The following is a 14,266-nucleotide window of genomic DNA, read 5'->3' on the forward strand; positions in this document are numbered from 1 at the left end:
GAACTTATTTTGCATTCTCTTTGCTGTGATTGGCCATCAGTGCATACATGTCAGTGAAACATTTGTGGGTGTTGGCAATGTGCCTGTTGACTGACACATCGTGGAGACGTGCACTACAATTTTCTTTAAAATGACACCAAGCAATTGTACAAAAATAAAATATTCACTTACTTCCCATACCTGCTTCTGCGGGTTTCTGAGGGAAGTGAGTTTCTTTTAGTGTAGGTGAGCTGTCGTAATGGCTTCCTGGTTACTAAATCATCATTTCTACTTGTGCAACATTAACTCACTTGACGCCAATGGACTCACATGGTGCATGGGGGTCATTGTTGTCTTGCAGGCATCCGGAGGCGACGTGTAAGACCAGGGAAAGAGGCCAACTTTTGCTGGCGCACAACTGGCCAGACAGCAAACAGCGTTGCAGGGGTGGAGATCATTGGAAAAGAAAGACAGGATCAGATGGTACTATGAAAATGGTGCTTTTATTATATACACTTGGCTTAATGCTCTGTATTTTGAAAATGAGCGAATGAGGGGTTCAGGTACTTCCATAATAAGCCACACCGTGATGTCCAAAAGTATTAAAATTGAAAAACTACGGTCTGCAGAATGATTTAACTTGCAAATGTGATTGCAATTTAAAAAAAAAAATATTAAAAAATATATACATATATTTATATATATATATATATATATATATATATATATATATATATATATATATATATATATATATATACATATATATACATATATATATACATATAAATATATATACATATATATACACATATACATATACATACATATATATACACATATATACATATATATATGTATATGTGTATATATGTATATATATATGTGTATGTGTATGTATATGTGTATGTGTATATATATATATATATATATATATATATATATATATATATATGTATATATAATAAGATTTTTCCATTAAGTATGCATGACATAGTTTAAAATATTGAAAATATTGGGAAATGAATTTCGTTCCCCTATAACAAATAATAATAATAATAACAAGTATGTATGGTAAAATAATGCCAAAACCTGTAAAGTGACAGGTCTATCCTTATGGACTTGAGTGTCACATTCACTTTAGCTGCAGGTGCAGCTAGAGGACAGAACATTTGTTCTGGCGGCTTACAGCCCACGACCCATCCACACGGGTTTATGAGAGAAGGAAGTTGAGCTCTGTGAATTCATCTGCTCCACAGCTGCAGCAGACTGGAACAATTCCATGCAGCGTTAAATGCCCCCAGATAACAGAGTTATGCACCAAAAAAGGGGTGCTTTGTGGTGCCCTGAGTTACAGGATTTAAGATGCTTTTGCCAGCCAACCTCACAAAAGCTGTTACTTGGTGAAAAGTGTCTGACCTAAATATAACATGGGTAAGATGCTCTTTTCTTTACTTCTCTGTGTTTCACTGTTAAAATTTGATTTGATATATTATGGATTTTTTTTTTACAATTACTAAGACTGCAACATTGTTTTTAAGATTCTAAAGTGCCATATTATTGTACATGTATACAAATGTATCCATTTTTAACACATGTTGGGTCTCCTAAGGGCATTAGTTGGTCAATATTTGCTGAGTTGGCCATACTGATCGTATTTCTGAGACCTCAGTAACTGTTAAGGGTGTATTGATTTTTTTTTTTAAAGGATTCTGCGATACATCAAGATACTACGTTGCGCAATACTTGTATCGACTCAAAATCCATCTGAAACGATCTTTACACTTTTTTTTGCTTGAAATAATCTAATCGTATCACCAGATATGAGTCAATACACACACCTAGTAACTATACATGCCCAAGTCAACTAAGGCTAGCTTTGCACGGAAAGAAAACCATTTAATTCTCTTTATTCTACTATGCTACTTCTCATACAAGCCAATGAAAGGTAAGTAAATTGGCATGTCGGTGCAACGGAAAGAAAATGTATGAATTAGTATGTCTGTTGCATCTTATTGTCTCAATTTATACACATACATGCATGGTTGCAAAATCCTGAGCCCTCACAGCTGGCTGCGGTTTGTCAACAAGACTATTAAAGCTACTTGCCCTTATCTTCAGGACTGTTAGACTAGACCCAACCAAATTAAAAGGCAGCTTTGAAAAGACTGTAAAACAGGTGGTAGCAGCAGTAAAAGCTCTTCCTAAAGTACCGGTGTAAGTAAGACTGTCTCAACGGGGCTGGAAAAACCCAACCAGGAGTCGCAAAAAGTCTCCTGCTTGCATTCAAATCTAGCCTAGTCTTCATCTTGGTCTCTTTAAGGAGAAAGAGAAAATCAAGAATGTTTGAACCCGAGTTCATTGTGGGATTCAGGCTGGGTTAATAAGGTGTCATGAGGGTTCAGCATAGAGTCTGCATACCAGTTCTGATGCTTTTTGAAAAGAAAGTTGTTGATGTTGCTGGGATTAATGACTGCTTCTAGCAGTAATTATAGATAAGTTTCAACAATAAGCAATAAGGCTTTACTACAGTTTCACACACACGCACACATGCATAAAAACAACAATGACAAAGTTCCTTGAAGTGGTGGAACCATCTTTCCAGTTGTGTGTTTTTAATGTATAGGAGGAGATTATACCAGATGAGAAAAGTTAAAGCTGAAGGAAAATCAGTTTCTGCATGAAAGGAAGGAGATGAAAATCAAACCCAGAACTTTGGAACTGTGAGACTTGTATGCTAATCATTGGCTATATTGCTACTTTGGTAAAATGATGATGAAATGAAAGTTGCTCAGTCTGCTTATGTTCTTGTTTCCATCAATTACATCACAAACTGCCATTCCCTTCTATTCCCTCTACTCAGAAACAATCCCATCTGTGGGGAAACTGTCATTTTCTTCAATCACAGCATTCAGATTGATTTTTTTTCCCCTCTCCAAACTGGCATGCTGCTCCCTCAGCCCTGGAACTCTTTTTTGGATATCTTCCCACGTGAGTATAAATAGAATCTAATTAGCAGTTCCAACCACGGCCGTTTCAATTGTTCAGCAAGTTTGGAAGAATGCTTTTAAAAAAGCCTTTGTGGATGGATGAAAACGTGTGTTAAAGTTGGAAGAACAGGAAGTCCCTGACGATGAATCCCTTACGGGTACGCATGGCTCTCTGGAGATAGTGGGACCATATCACATGGTCCCATGTTTGATCCCACTGGAGTGATGTCCACATTCCTCGGAGCGAATCTGAAACTTAGCAATGCTCAGTAACAGAATATCAAGTCCAGCTTTTACATGTGAAAATGCGGGTCCACAACAAAATATATCATTGCAAAAATAATTTCTAGCAAGTTTTCCCAAAAGCACAAGATAAAACATGGCGATGTTTATTGTGGCAGAACAATCATGATGTGCTTTCTCATCATTTGGCACAATGGCTACATTATCCAATTATCCAGGACCTTGTGATTATCAATGCTGCATAATTAAAGATAAGCTTAGTTTTTCATTTTTTTTCTCCTCCCACACATCTGACTTTCTTGACTCATTCCAGAATTCTGAAGACCATGAAATATATTCACCTTTGACATCTTGAACCACCAGCATTTAAAAGGTAAGTTACCCATTCCATATTGAGCTCAAAACCCCTCACTGAGAGGAAAATGCTTTGCAAATGTACCTAAAATATTTAAGCATTTTCTCTCTTTAAAATTAAAGATTGAGGGAGTCTTTCTATCCTGTAGGCTTTTGAGGTTTGTTGACTAGCACTCTCACAAAGCGTCATGTTTTAGAGAGAGCATTGTAATGAAGGATGGGAAATAATTAGCTTTACTCCAGGGAATTATCATGCACTGGATTCATACAATGCCTATTCTGATGCAGACAAAGAGTCACTGCCAGTATCATGGTTTCATGTTTCCATAGGAATATGATCTATCTGCTCACCTGGGAGCTGTCTGTCTTGTAATTCTGCCACACTCTGTATTGCAGTACTTTCTTGCAGACTAAAGGCTTGAATTTGACTGTGTAATTTCAGCCTGAAATTAATTCTGCAACCCTTCAAATTCAAAAAGTCTAGGTGTTTCAAAGATTTGGGGGAAAATATGGCTCTAAATTTACACACACCTACAAAAAAATTAAAAATAGAAACATGAACACAGAGAATGCAGGCGATTAAACGGGTTACATATTGATTGAAGGATCGGGGGTTCGAATCCAGCTCCCGTTTGTGCCCGTTGTCGTATCCTTGGCCCACATACGTCACCTATTTTGTCCGTGTGAATGTAGTATGAAAAGGAGCAGGTTTTTTTTTTTTAGGTCAGAAGGGTCAATGGTGCAAATGAGGTGCATTGTCAGACTTCCCCAGGAGAGATGTGGCTACAATAGTATCTTACCACCATCTGGTGTGGAGTGAAAGAATAATACAATGGAAAGTGTCTCAGTATCCTGAAAAGAGTAGTAAATATAATGCATTATTCTTAAATTTTTGTTTTTCATCCCAACATGTTAATCACAGTAATTTTAAAATCTATGTTTCATGGGAGACCAATTACGTACATATAGGCAACTATTTTTCAGCTGTATTGTAGTAACACTTGCTGACACAGGCTAATATTGAATGAGTTGCAATTTATTTTTTTTTAAATACCAATTCACAACATGAATTTAAGAGATGGTTCCCAATGCTAATAGCCAAAGGGTATCAATTAAGTGCGGCAGTGTGAAAAGAGTTGCTTGAACTTTTATCTAATCAGTGTGTAATTAATTATCTTCTCCTTTTGCTGAAGTGGCAGAGTGGCTTTTGAAAATGGCTGGTTGATAATAGTTGCATACATAAGCGCCTTTGTAGAAAACTCCACTTTGAATAGAGTCTGAGAGATTGTTTTTAATAAATAGCCAGGCCATAATCTTCATTAATCTTGCCAATTTGGATTTACGGTCTTTTCAAGGGGTGCTGTAATAGAGATGCATGCTGCCCCTCTGCCTCTTACAGGCTAGATTTGTGTTCACTTTTGCCTACTGGGTTAATTCTTCTTTCTTTTCATTTTCTGAACTTTTTTATCCTCACATGGGTCAGGAAGGATTATATAGGTAGGACATTTTGGATGAAAAAGGCCACATGCAGGTTGTTTCATTTAAATCAGGCATGTCCAAAGTCCGGCCCCCGGGCCAATTGCGGCCCGTGGACACATTTTTACCGGCCCGCGGCCTCTATCAGGAATTTTTTTTTTTTTTTTTTTTTTTTTTTTTTTTTTTTTTTTTTATCATGATGAAATCAATAATATGCGGCCCGCCAGCACTGTTGACCACGGTATAAAATACATGTGTACAAAAAGCTATTTTTCATATTTTTCATTTCACCAGAAGATGGCAGTAGCCCTGTGGCCGCACTCTGGCCGCCGTGACCCTTGACCTTGCGTGATCGTTTCAGCCCAGCCCATTTCTAACATGGCGTCTGTAAACAAAAAAAGGAAAGTTGACCGCGAGGGCCGCCGCTTCCAGGACAAGTGGAAATTTGAGTATTTTTTCACTGAAATACGAAACAACTGTGTCTGCCTAATTTGCCAAGAGACTGGCTGTTTTCAAGGAATTCAACATCAAGAGGCACTACCAGACGAAACATGCTAGCTACGACAAGCTAACTGGGAACAAACGCGGTGAAAAAGTGAAGCAACTGGAAGCTGTTTTAACGGCACAGCAAAGCTTTTTCACAAGAGTCCGTGAGTCAAATGAAAATGCCACAAAGGCAAGCTACGAAGTGGCAACGCTGATTGCAAAGCACTGCAAACCTTTCACTGAGGGTGAATTTATTAAAGACTGTGTAATGAAAATGGTTGAGAAAATTTGTCCCGCGAAGAAGCAAGAGTTTGCCAATATTTGGCTGGCTCGTAATACTGTGGTACGGAGAATTGAAGACGTTTCATTAGATATTAAGAGACAGTTAGAGGCAAAAGGAACTGAGTTTGACTTTTTCTCGTTAGCGTGCGATGAAAGCACGGATGCGTCCGACACCGCTCAGTTACTGATCTTTTTAAGAGGAGTGGACAATGACATGAACGTGAGTGAAGAGCTTCTGGACCTCCAGAGTCTGAAGGGCCAAACAAGAGGAACGGATTTATTTGTTTCTGTTTGTTCCACCGTAAAAAAACCATAACGGTCAAATTTCCATGGTTAGTTACTACTACTACATTCAAAGAATGTCAGGCTAAATAGTCGGCCCCCACACATTTTCACCTTACCAAATCTGGCCCTCTTTGCAAAAAGTTTGGACACCCCTGATTTAAATCTTGTTCTACTATCAAGCTTTCAGAAAAAAACAGTAGATTGACATGCAAAAATCTTGTTCAAATTCATTATGGTGGTGGAATTTTTCATATTGTTCTCATTTTTAGAGGTTTGTTTCCATATTCAAAAAGTTATTTCTTCCACCTTTATTGAAACTGTTGTGCACATGTATAACCACTTTTTTTAAAATCACGGGAGAAAATAATAGAATTGATAGCATGGATATCTAACTGGAAGCCACCAGGGATGAAACCTGCATATAATTGACTCCATAAGAAGACCATATTTAATTGTATATAAATGCTGACACGCTGTCGGTGTTATTATGAATGTGAAAAGTTGTCTATCCAGTATGTGCACGCTAATTTAATAATGGATGGCTAAATAACCGTACCCTAGGATCAAAAGTTCATCATTTAGAAAATGACACCAGTCACTCCTGACTCTGCACGGCAAAATTAGATGATATAATAAGTCCCATCATCCTACATTGTATCAGTAATTCACAACAATGTACAACTGGATGAGACAACTACTATTAAGTGGGTTTATTTTATTAGGGGGAGACACTAGCAAACAGACGTGAATCCACAACCACTTAAAAGCTACCTGAAATAAGTGTATATATAATAATTTATAGAAATGAAAGGTATAATATCTGTTCTTTGTTCTTTTTCGTGCTGCTTCACCCACAGGTCATTCTTGGTACCATGAGAGTCATCTGGATTAGAGGAGGAAAGTAAATAATGGCAATGGATAAAAGGGTAAGTAGGTGGATTAGTGGTGTGCTCTTGACTTGCACACATATTCCAAGAACGATCATTACACATTTGCATTTTTCATGTAAAATTTTACAACGTTTACCATTTAAAACTCATGAAAACGTGTACTCTGCTTGAAGCATCCTGATGCTGACCAACGTGGTTACGTCATCACATCTTTTGAGCTGGGGGGAGGAGAGCAATATTGGCCGGATACTGCTACCCTGTGGTGACATATAGTATGTGTTACTGCTGCTACAAGACCCCTGGACTTGCATCGAAATATTGTTGATCTAATAACATTTCCTCGAATATGCTTGTAGGTTCATTAAATAATTGCCCTGTCCAAAAGTGTGAACGTTAGTATAAATGCACATTAGTCATTAGGTACCCTGTTATTGAGTGGATTAGTACAGGGTTTATCCTGTCTTTGGTCACTCAAATGCTATAGTAATGCATTTTTGGACATTTCGTCTATAGATAACCATGGCACCATCCACTTTATTTATTGAGTGAACACGTAAATTGTCGGTCTGTGTGATCGTTGTTATGCCCAACAAGGGGCGCTCGCGGTTCAGGTTAGGGGTGCCAATGTTTCCCCTTCCATTTAAAGAAATAAAGCCCCCACAAAGCACCCCTCATAGACTATAAAACGACAGCGAACTGTTTAGTAAACATTGTGTACATTAGTACACTAAAATACAATACCCTTAACGTTTTACGCATATTTACTAGAAGTCGAACACCGAGGGTCTCCGAAATTTAACCCCAGATTTACATCCCGTGTGCTTGTTTGTTGGTCCCTTCTGCAAAAGGTGGAATCAAAATTACGAATATATAAGAATGAAAAAGAGCAAGGACGATATTGTCCACAGTGAATGTCCGATGTGCTTGTGACTAGTCGTAAACCTCACGAGGAGCCAGCAGAACCGGACCAAGAACCAGGACTTCCGCGCTGTAACTTTGCCTGGCCGGTTCAATAACCCCTTTCTCCAATGGATGTGATTAATAATAACAATTAATATTAATGTGTCACCGAAGATGTTCGGGTGAATTTTGAAGATTATATGCATTGCCTCTGCCATCCTAGTCAACTCCCTTCCACACGCGACGTCCTCCGGACGCCATATTTTATGCCCTCCTCGCCATTATTTTATTTACTAAATGCCTATATCACTCCGCCGGGTCAGAGAGTATTTTGAAGAAATTGGTATTCGGTGAAGCGACGTGTTTTCTTTTCCCGATGTCCCACCGGAGAGCTTGAAAAATACTCCGTTCACGATATCTCTATTTTTCGAGCTTTGCGACGGCGTGGAAATTGTTTCATACACGGTGTTGGGGTGGATCTACTTTTTGAACAGCTGAGAAGCGGTCGTGCTTCGGAGCCACTTATCATTAGCCATGGCCACAGCAAGCGATTGGACCGAGGCGCCGACATCAAGTTAATACAGCGCGATTTGACTGCCGTTTCGCAGTTTATTTCTCGCAGAAGCCGACGCGGAGATCCCATCTAGTTCGTGTTTATCGGTTCATGTCCGGCGATGTTCCTGTTACTGCGTGGCAGGGTGGCTGCGAGCGTCTCCTAACTGGCCGCTGGGTCCCGCAGCTTGTCGCAGCAGAAGAAAATAGGAGTCGTCAACCAAGCGGCGAGCCGTCGGCGACCCCCCTCCGAGGCCGATCTCGGACTCACGGTCCCCCGTCATGGAGTGTTGACTGTGGATTTTTGGGGGGCTTTCTCGAAGGTGAATGCGAGCCATTTGTGGCAGGAGACTTGGGTGGCTAACACCAAGTAGCAACATAAACCTAACTCGTGCGACGACAGCTGTCATTGGAGAAAGGAAAGTGATCTCCCCCCTCCACACCTCCCAAATGCGTGAGCCAGGGAAGTGCTTTTCTGGAGGATTTAAAGTAGATATCCTTGCATCCAATGGGCAAAGTTGGGAATAACCTTGCGGCGTTGGAATATAACGAGACGCGCGATGCGATTTTGAGAGCTGCGCTTCATCGGAGAGAGGCTAGCTGGCTCCATTAGCTTGCTAGCTAGCGAGCTGGTTGATCAAACCCTGGACGTTTCATCCCCCAGCAATTCTGGACATGAAGAGGATAATTCGCTATTCATAGGGGCTGGAAGGTAAGACGGATATGTTTGTTTTGTTTTATTGAAATCTTTCTTTCGCCGAGCTAACAGTGTCCATCTTCTGACGTCGGGGGGTTTTGAAGCCTCCTTTCCTCCACGGCTCGGGCTATTCAACGAAACATTGGAAACACACGCATGTATCACCTAGTCTTGATTCAGTGCAACTTCTTAAAAAGCCATCGAAACATTCTCACGTCAAAAGATGCTCGCGTTTTGTGTGCACTGCAAGTCAGAGCCACGCCATTATGTAAGCATCCTCTCCACTTGTGTGGCGTTGTAGTTCACCAACACAGTTGCGTTCATTCAATAGACCTAGCCTTTGTGTGTGTGTGTGTGTGTTTGTGTGTGTGTGCGCGCGCGCGTCGTGCGTGCGTGCGTCTCTGTGTGTGCGCGCGTCATGCGTGCGTGCGTCTCTGTGTGTGTTGACTGCGTTGGGCACAGATGCGAATCGCCGTCTGAGAAGTTGCCTTCTCGGCTTCTCATCCTCCTCCTCCATCGGTGGATGGATGGTACGTCTCTTTTGGTAAAATTGCTTCAAGCATGATGACTTCACAAGCAAACAACTTCACTCAAAGGTGAACCTGTTTGCTCAAACATTTCCAAACTCCTCCCAGAACCAAGTGAAATGAGTGCATTTTGTGCGTTTTGTCAAGTTTATTTTAGTGGTTAAGTGTTGAACACAACAAGCCAATAGCTTGAGTGATCGAATGAGTGAGCCAATGAGTGAGTGAGTGAATGAGCGAGTGAGTGTGCGTAAGTGCTTTGTGCCCAAGCTCGGGTTAACAATAGCTCACGTTAGCATGTGTACACTCACTGGAGCCCGTGGTTGCAGTCGTGACTGTCCAGTGGGCTCACCTCAGATGCTCTTGTGTTAGGAGTTTTAGCCATGAAGATGAGCAGAACTGTGGGCCGAGCCCCCCAAATGATGACCAGGAAAGTGTTTCGAGTGTTTTATTTCTGTGAACGATTTCAGACCAGGTGGAGCAACTGGTTAGCGCGTCGGCCTCACAGCTCTGGGGTCCTGGGTTCAAGTCCAGGCCGGTCCACCTAGGTGGAGTTTGCATGTTCTCCCCGGGCTTGCGTTGGTTTCCTCCGGGTACTCCGGTTTCCTCCCACTTTCCAAAAACATGCATAGTAGGCTGATTGGACACTCTAAATTGCCCCTAGGTATGGGTGTGTGTGCATGGCTGTCCGTCTCCTTAGGCCAGGCAATCGGCTGGCCACCGGTTCAGGGTGTCCCCCGTCTCTGGCCCGGAGACAGCTGGGATTGGCTCCAGCACCCCCCGCGACCCTAATGAGGATAAAGCGGTTCAGAAAATGAGATGAGATTTCAGACCAATGTCATTTGAGTAGAAACTCCATGTTGCATTCTACCCCCCAAATACAATGAACTGATGTTTGTCATGAAACACCGAAAAGGTTTTATGAATTCATGTTAATGTATAATAAACACATCAATTATAAATATGTAGTTACAAGCCCCTTGCGGGGGATAGTCTCCTGACAGTTGCAGTTTGTGAAAATCAACTGCTCTTGTTTCACCCCCCGCTGATGTTTTGTACATATTAAGAACGACTAAGAACTCTGAAAGCTCTGAGAAACACTTAATACGTTTTCTAGATAGCAAATGTTATGTTTTGCAATCTGTGCCTTTAAAAGGTGGATCCTTAAATTGTGTATTGGTGAGAGAGCACTGTAATTGAGTTGTAATGTTATAAGTAGCCCTGGGCGATAAAACGATAACTACCAAAATATTTTTTCTCATCAATAATAATGAGAATGTTCGATAAATGTGGACAAACTTAAGGTTTAATTACACCACCCGAACACCAAAATGAATGAGGACCCTGATGTGACAATGAACGCTGGTTTCAGACCAACGTTCAGGAGACGAAGAAGATGCTGAGGAACAGCTAATCATTTAGCACTGCCAAAAATTGATAGCAATAGAACGGTAGACACAAAATGAGCAATTATGAGATGCAGGACAACACCGAGGCTACTCACTAAACGAGCCAAGTGAAGTCTCCATCGTGTACTTTATGAATGCATGTAAGGCGCAGTTAGAGAAAACATGATTGACTGAACCTCAGCAGCGCAGGTAATCTTCAAGACAGCTGGTGGTAAATGAAAAGTCGTCATAAATCTCTGCACAAAATACCAATGCAACGAAAGTAGTATATCCTCAAACTGTTCACCATTTTCTCTTGAGAACATTTACTAATCAGTCAGGGCATGATGTAAAATGTGGCATGCGATGAACATATGTCTGTGGCATGTAAAATGGCCTTTTATCTATGTACATTGCATGTGGTTCTGGAATTTTCTTCCAGCATACTAGTACACTGGCAGCACTAAAAAGGTTGCGTTGCTTTGGAACACTTATAGTTGATAACCCGAGTAAAAGAGTTGAATTCAGGATGTGTGTAGATATTTCTCACCAACGTTTGAGCAATCACAAATTTTTCCTACAGCTGGAATTGATGTTGTTGAAGTTGTTCAACTATTTGTTATAAAACAGCACACACAGTTTTGCAGCTGAACCTTATTTAATAGTTTCAGTCTACTAGAAACTATTCACACATACAACTACGCTTCACACGTTTTTTTTAGATCCACAAATGTATGATGTTTTTTGAGAACAAGAAATATATATGTATGACTTTCACACATATTTGTGGCATGTATTTGAATGTTGTTCATGCATTTATTGTGGCATCTAATGTGTAAATAATACATTCTGCTAAGGAACTGTTGAAGGTGTATTTGTGGAGGGCTAGCACACTTATTGTTAAGATGGATATCATGCAGTTGGTCAGATATTCACACAAACACCGGTGTGTGTGTGTGTGTGTGTGTGTGTGTGTGTGTGTGTGTGTGTGTGTGTGTGTGTGTGTGTGTGTGTGTGTGTGCACGCAAGGGCCTGTCCTCCATCTGCGAGGTGGCAGTGTTGCTGTAGCCATTAATGATTTGACTGCTATTTGTGCAAGTTTAAACAAAACAAAAATACATGTTCATATTTTTCATAAACATGTAAAACATTACATGTGATTGTCTTTTGTTTGAAAATAGAGTTAAAGAGTAGAAAGCAGGATTTGAAACCATGGTGCTTAGAGAAGTCAGACCTCTCCCACTTTGGTTCAGCAACTCAACCACTACGCTACAAGTCTCCACATTTTCAGCACTTCTTATTAACCATGAGGCAATGCTCATTTCTCTTTGAACGTCAATGGCATTGAGTTAAAGACACGCTAAAGGCATTGTCCAATATAAAACTGTTTCATGCATATCAAAATAGGTAAAGGGAGTGTGCACTGGTCGAATTGTCTACCTGTTTATTTCATGAGAGTAGGGGTGGGATTAAATGTTTTTTTCTTCTCCCCACACATTTGTAAGTAGAGGTACTGCTGTGTTTGTGAATCTAAAATATGGTTGAAAATTGCCGATATATTGGTGAATGTCAAAAATACATGAAAATCATGGACATACTGCATTTGTGGTTTTTGTTGTTGTTGTGAAAACCCGTCTGTCCTGGAAACTTGGGCAAATAGTTTTAGACAAGGGTTAAAAAAAATGAATTAAGTGCAGTGATTCCAAGATGTAGTTCTCTGATTAAAAAAATAAATAAATTGTATTACCTAGTTTTTATTTTCCCCCACTGCCGTGGTCTGGTACGTATATTTTGGTGAGTTCAGGGTGTCATTTTGTTTGCAATTGTCTGCGTGTCGCTTGATGTGTGCCATGCTTCAAGTGCCACTGCTCGTTGTGTAGTACAAATGTTTTTTTGTAATTCTATAAGTTCTCAAATTCTTTTTTTACCATTGCTCCAACAGTCTTTGGTACAGTAGTAGTTTGCCCTTCTAAAGACTTGTGTTATTAGACCACCATCTGTGTGAAGAGCCTTCAGGCTGACCGAGACCAATAAGGCACAAGCAAAAAAAAAAAGAAGAGAGACAAGGCAGTCAGATGGTGTCAGTGCTCCTTTACGATTTGACATCTTGAGTGTTTGTTCCGAAAAGTATTTGAAATTTGAAAACCTTGCCTGGTTTTGATTGCCTGGTTTTGATTACATGCACACAGAAATCCCATTAAGGAACACCTCTCTACTTAAGCCTATAAGGGGTGATTAATTGATAGAAAAATCCTCACATTGTTGTCCCACAACAACATAGAAACTAAACTCTTGTAGCACATTTTACTGTACTTAGAATTGACACAGTAAAAGTTGCTTAGTTAGATCAGACCTTCTCAATTAGTGGGGTGGGGCCCCCAAGGAAGGCACAAAGCGATACCTGGGACGCTTGTGACTTAAGAAATATACTTTTTGCCGGACAGAAAAAAATTGAGAAGCACTGCAATAGACCTTAGGCTTCCTAAATGACGGGCCTTATTTTGTTCTCGCACTAAAGTTTGAAGTTTTTGTGTCTGCCCTGCGTACTGTCAAGGTATGCCAACGTTTCTCCATTCTAGACTTCTGACCCACTCTCTGTACGTAATCGGCTCAAGTGTGCCAATGACCCAAAATGCGTGACCCTTAAGTCTGAGGTCCACTGTGAATCCTGGATCATTGACCTTTCCAGGGCCATGAATGACAAAGAATTCCATTTAGAAAATATGTTGAATTTTAACTTTGTGGCAGTGAGATGTGAGGACCACTGGGTAACATGCATAATTAATTAATTGGCTTGACAATCCTTTGGCGTACTTGGGACTCCAATTCTCATTCAAGTTTTCCTTCCTTATTAAGCGGCATTGGCAGTATAAAAGATGCGGAAAAATGTGTCAGTGGCAGTTTTAATGTTTGACGGATGGATTTCTAGGAGACTTTAAAATGCATACATGTGCTTTGTTATACTACCTGCCTCCAAATTTAAAATTGCATATGATTTTACGCCCTTTTACGTGCACAAGACAAAAGGCATTTAAGTGTTTAACAGAATTTGAATGCTGACAGATTTGACAGGAAACACCCAAAATTATAGTATATCAGTATATTACTTCCACAAAATGGACATGGGAATAAAATGGCAGACCCATTTTAATGGGTGCATCTCCACTGCTAGTAGAATGCACCTGCGTGTCTTCGCTGGTGTAAGCAAGTGAGAGAATAT

General features: G+C 40.3%; 1 protein-coding gene and 1 long non-coding RNA gene across 8 annotated transcripts in view; both read left to right on the forward strand.

The window, feature by feature from the left end:
* The window catches only part of LOC144085327 (uncharacterized), a 78,148-nt gene extending 70,714 nt beyond the window's left edge, over window positions 1-7,434 (forward strand). The window contains exons 8-13 of the long non-coding RNA XR_013304089.1: window positions 341-462; window positions 1,239-1,413; window positions 2,843-2,970; window positions 3,526-3,585; window positions 6,953-7,021; window positions 7,159-7,434. This is a non-coding gene — a long non-coding RNA (uncharacterized LOC144085327). The remainder of the gene's footprint in view (window positions 1-340; window positions 463-1,238; window positions 1,414-2,842; window positions 2,971-3,525; window positions 3,586-6,952; window positions 7,022-7,158) is intronic.
* Window positions 7,435-8,390: 956 nt separating this feature from the next.
* Window positions 8,391-14,266, forward strand: part of kmt2cb (lysine (K)-specific methyltransferase 2Cb) — a 56,907-nt gene continuing 51,031 nt past the window's right edge. For 5 of the 7 annotated variants that reach the window (XM_077614567.1, XM_077614571.1, XM_077614573.1 and 2 more), the window contains exon 1: window positions 8,392-9,149. The gene's annotated coding sequence lies outside the window, so the exon portion shown is untranslated. Of the gene's footprint in view, window positions 9,150-14,266 lie in introns of all 7 variants that reach the window. The other 2 variants (XM_077614569.1, XM_077614570.1) reach the window with 1 other exon arrangement.

Source organism: Stigmatopora argus, chromosome 12 (assembly GCF_051989625.1).
Source record: "Stigmatopora argus isolate UIUO_Sarg chromosome 12, RoL_Sarg_1.0, whole genome shotgun sequence".
Lineage (NCBI taxonomy): Eukaryota > Metazoa > Chordata > Actinopteri > Syngnathiformes > Syngnathidae > Stigmatopora > Stigmatopora argus.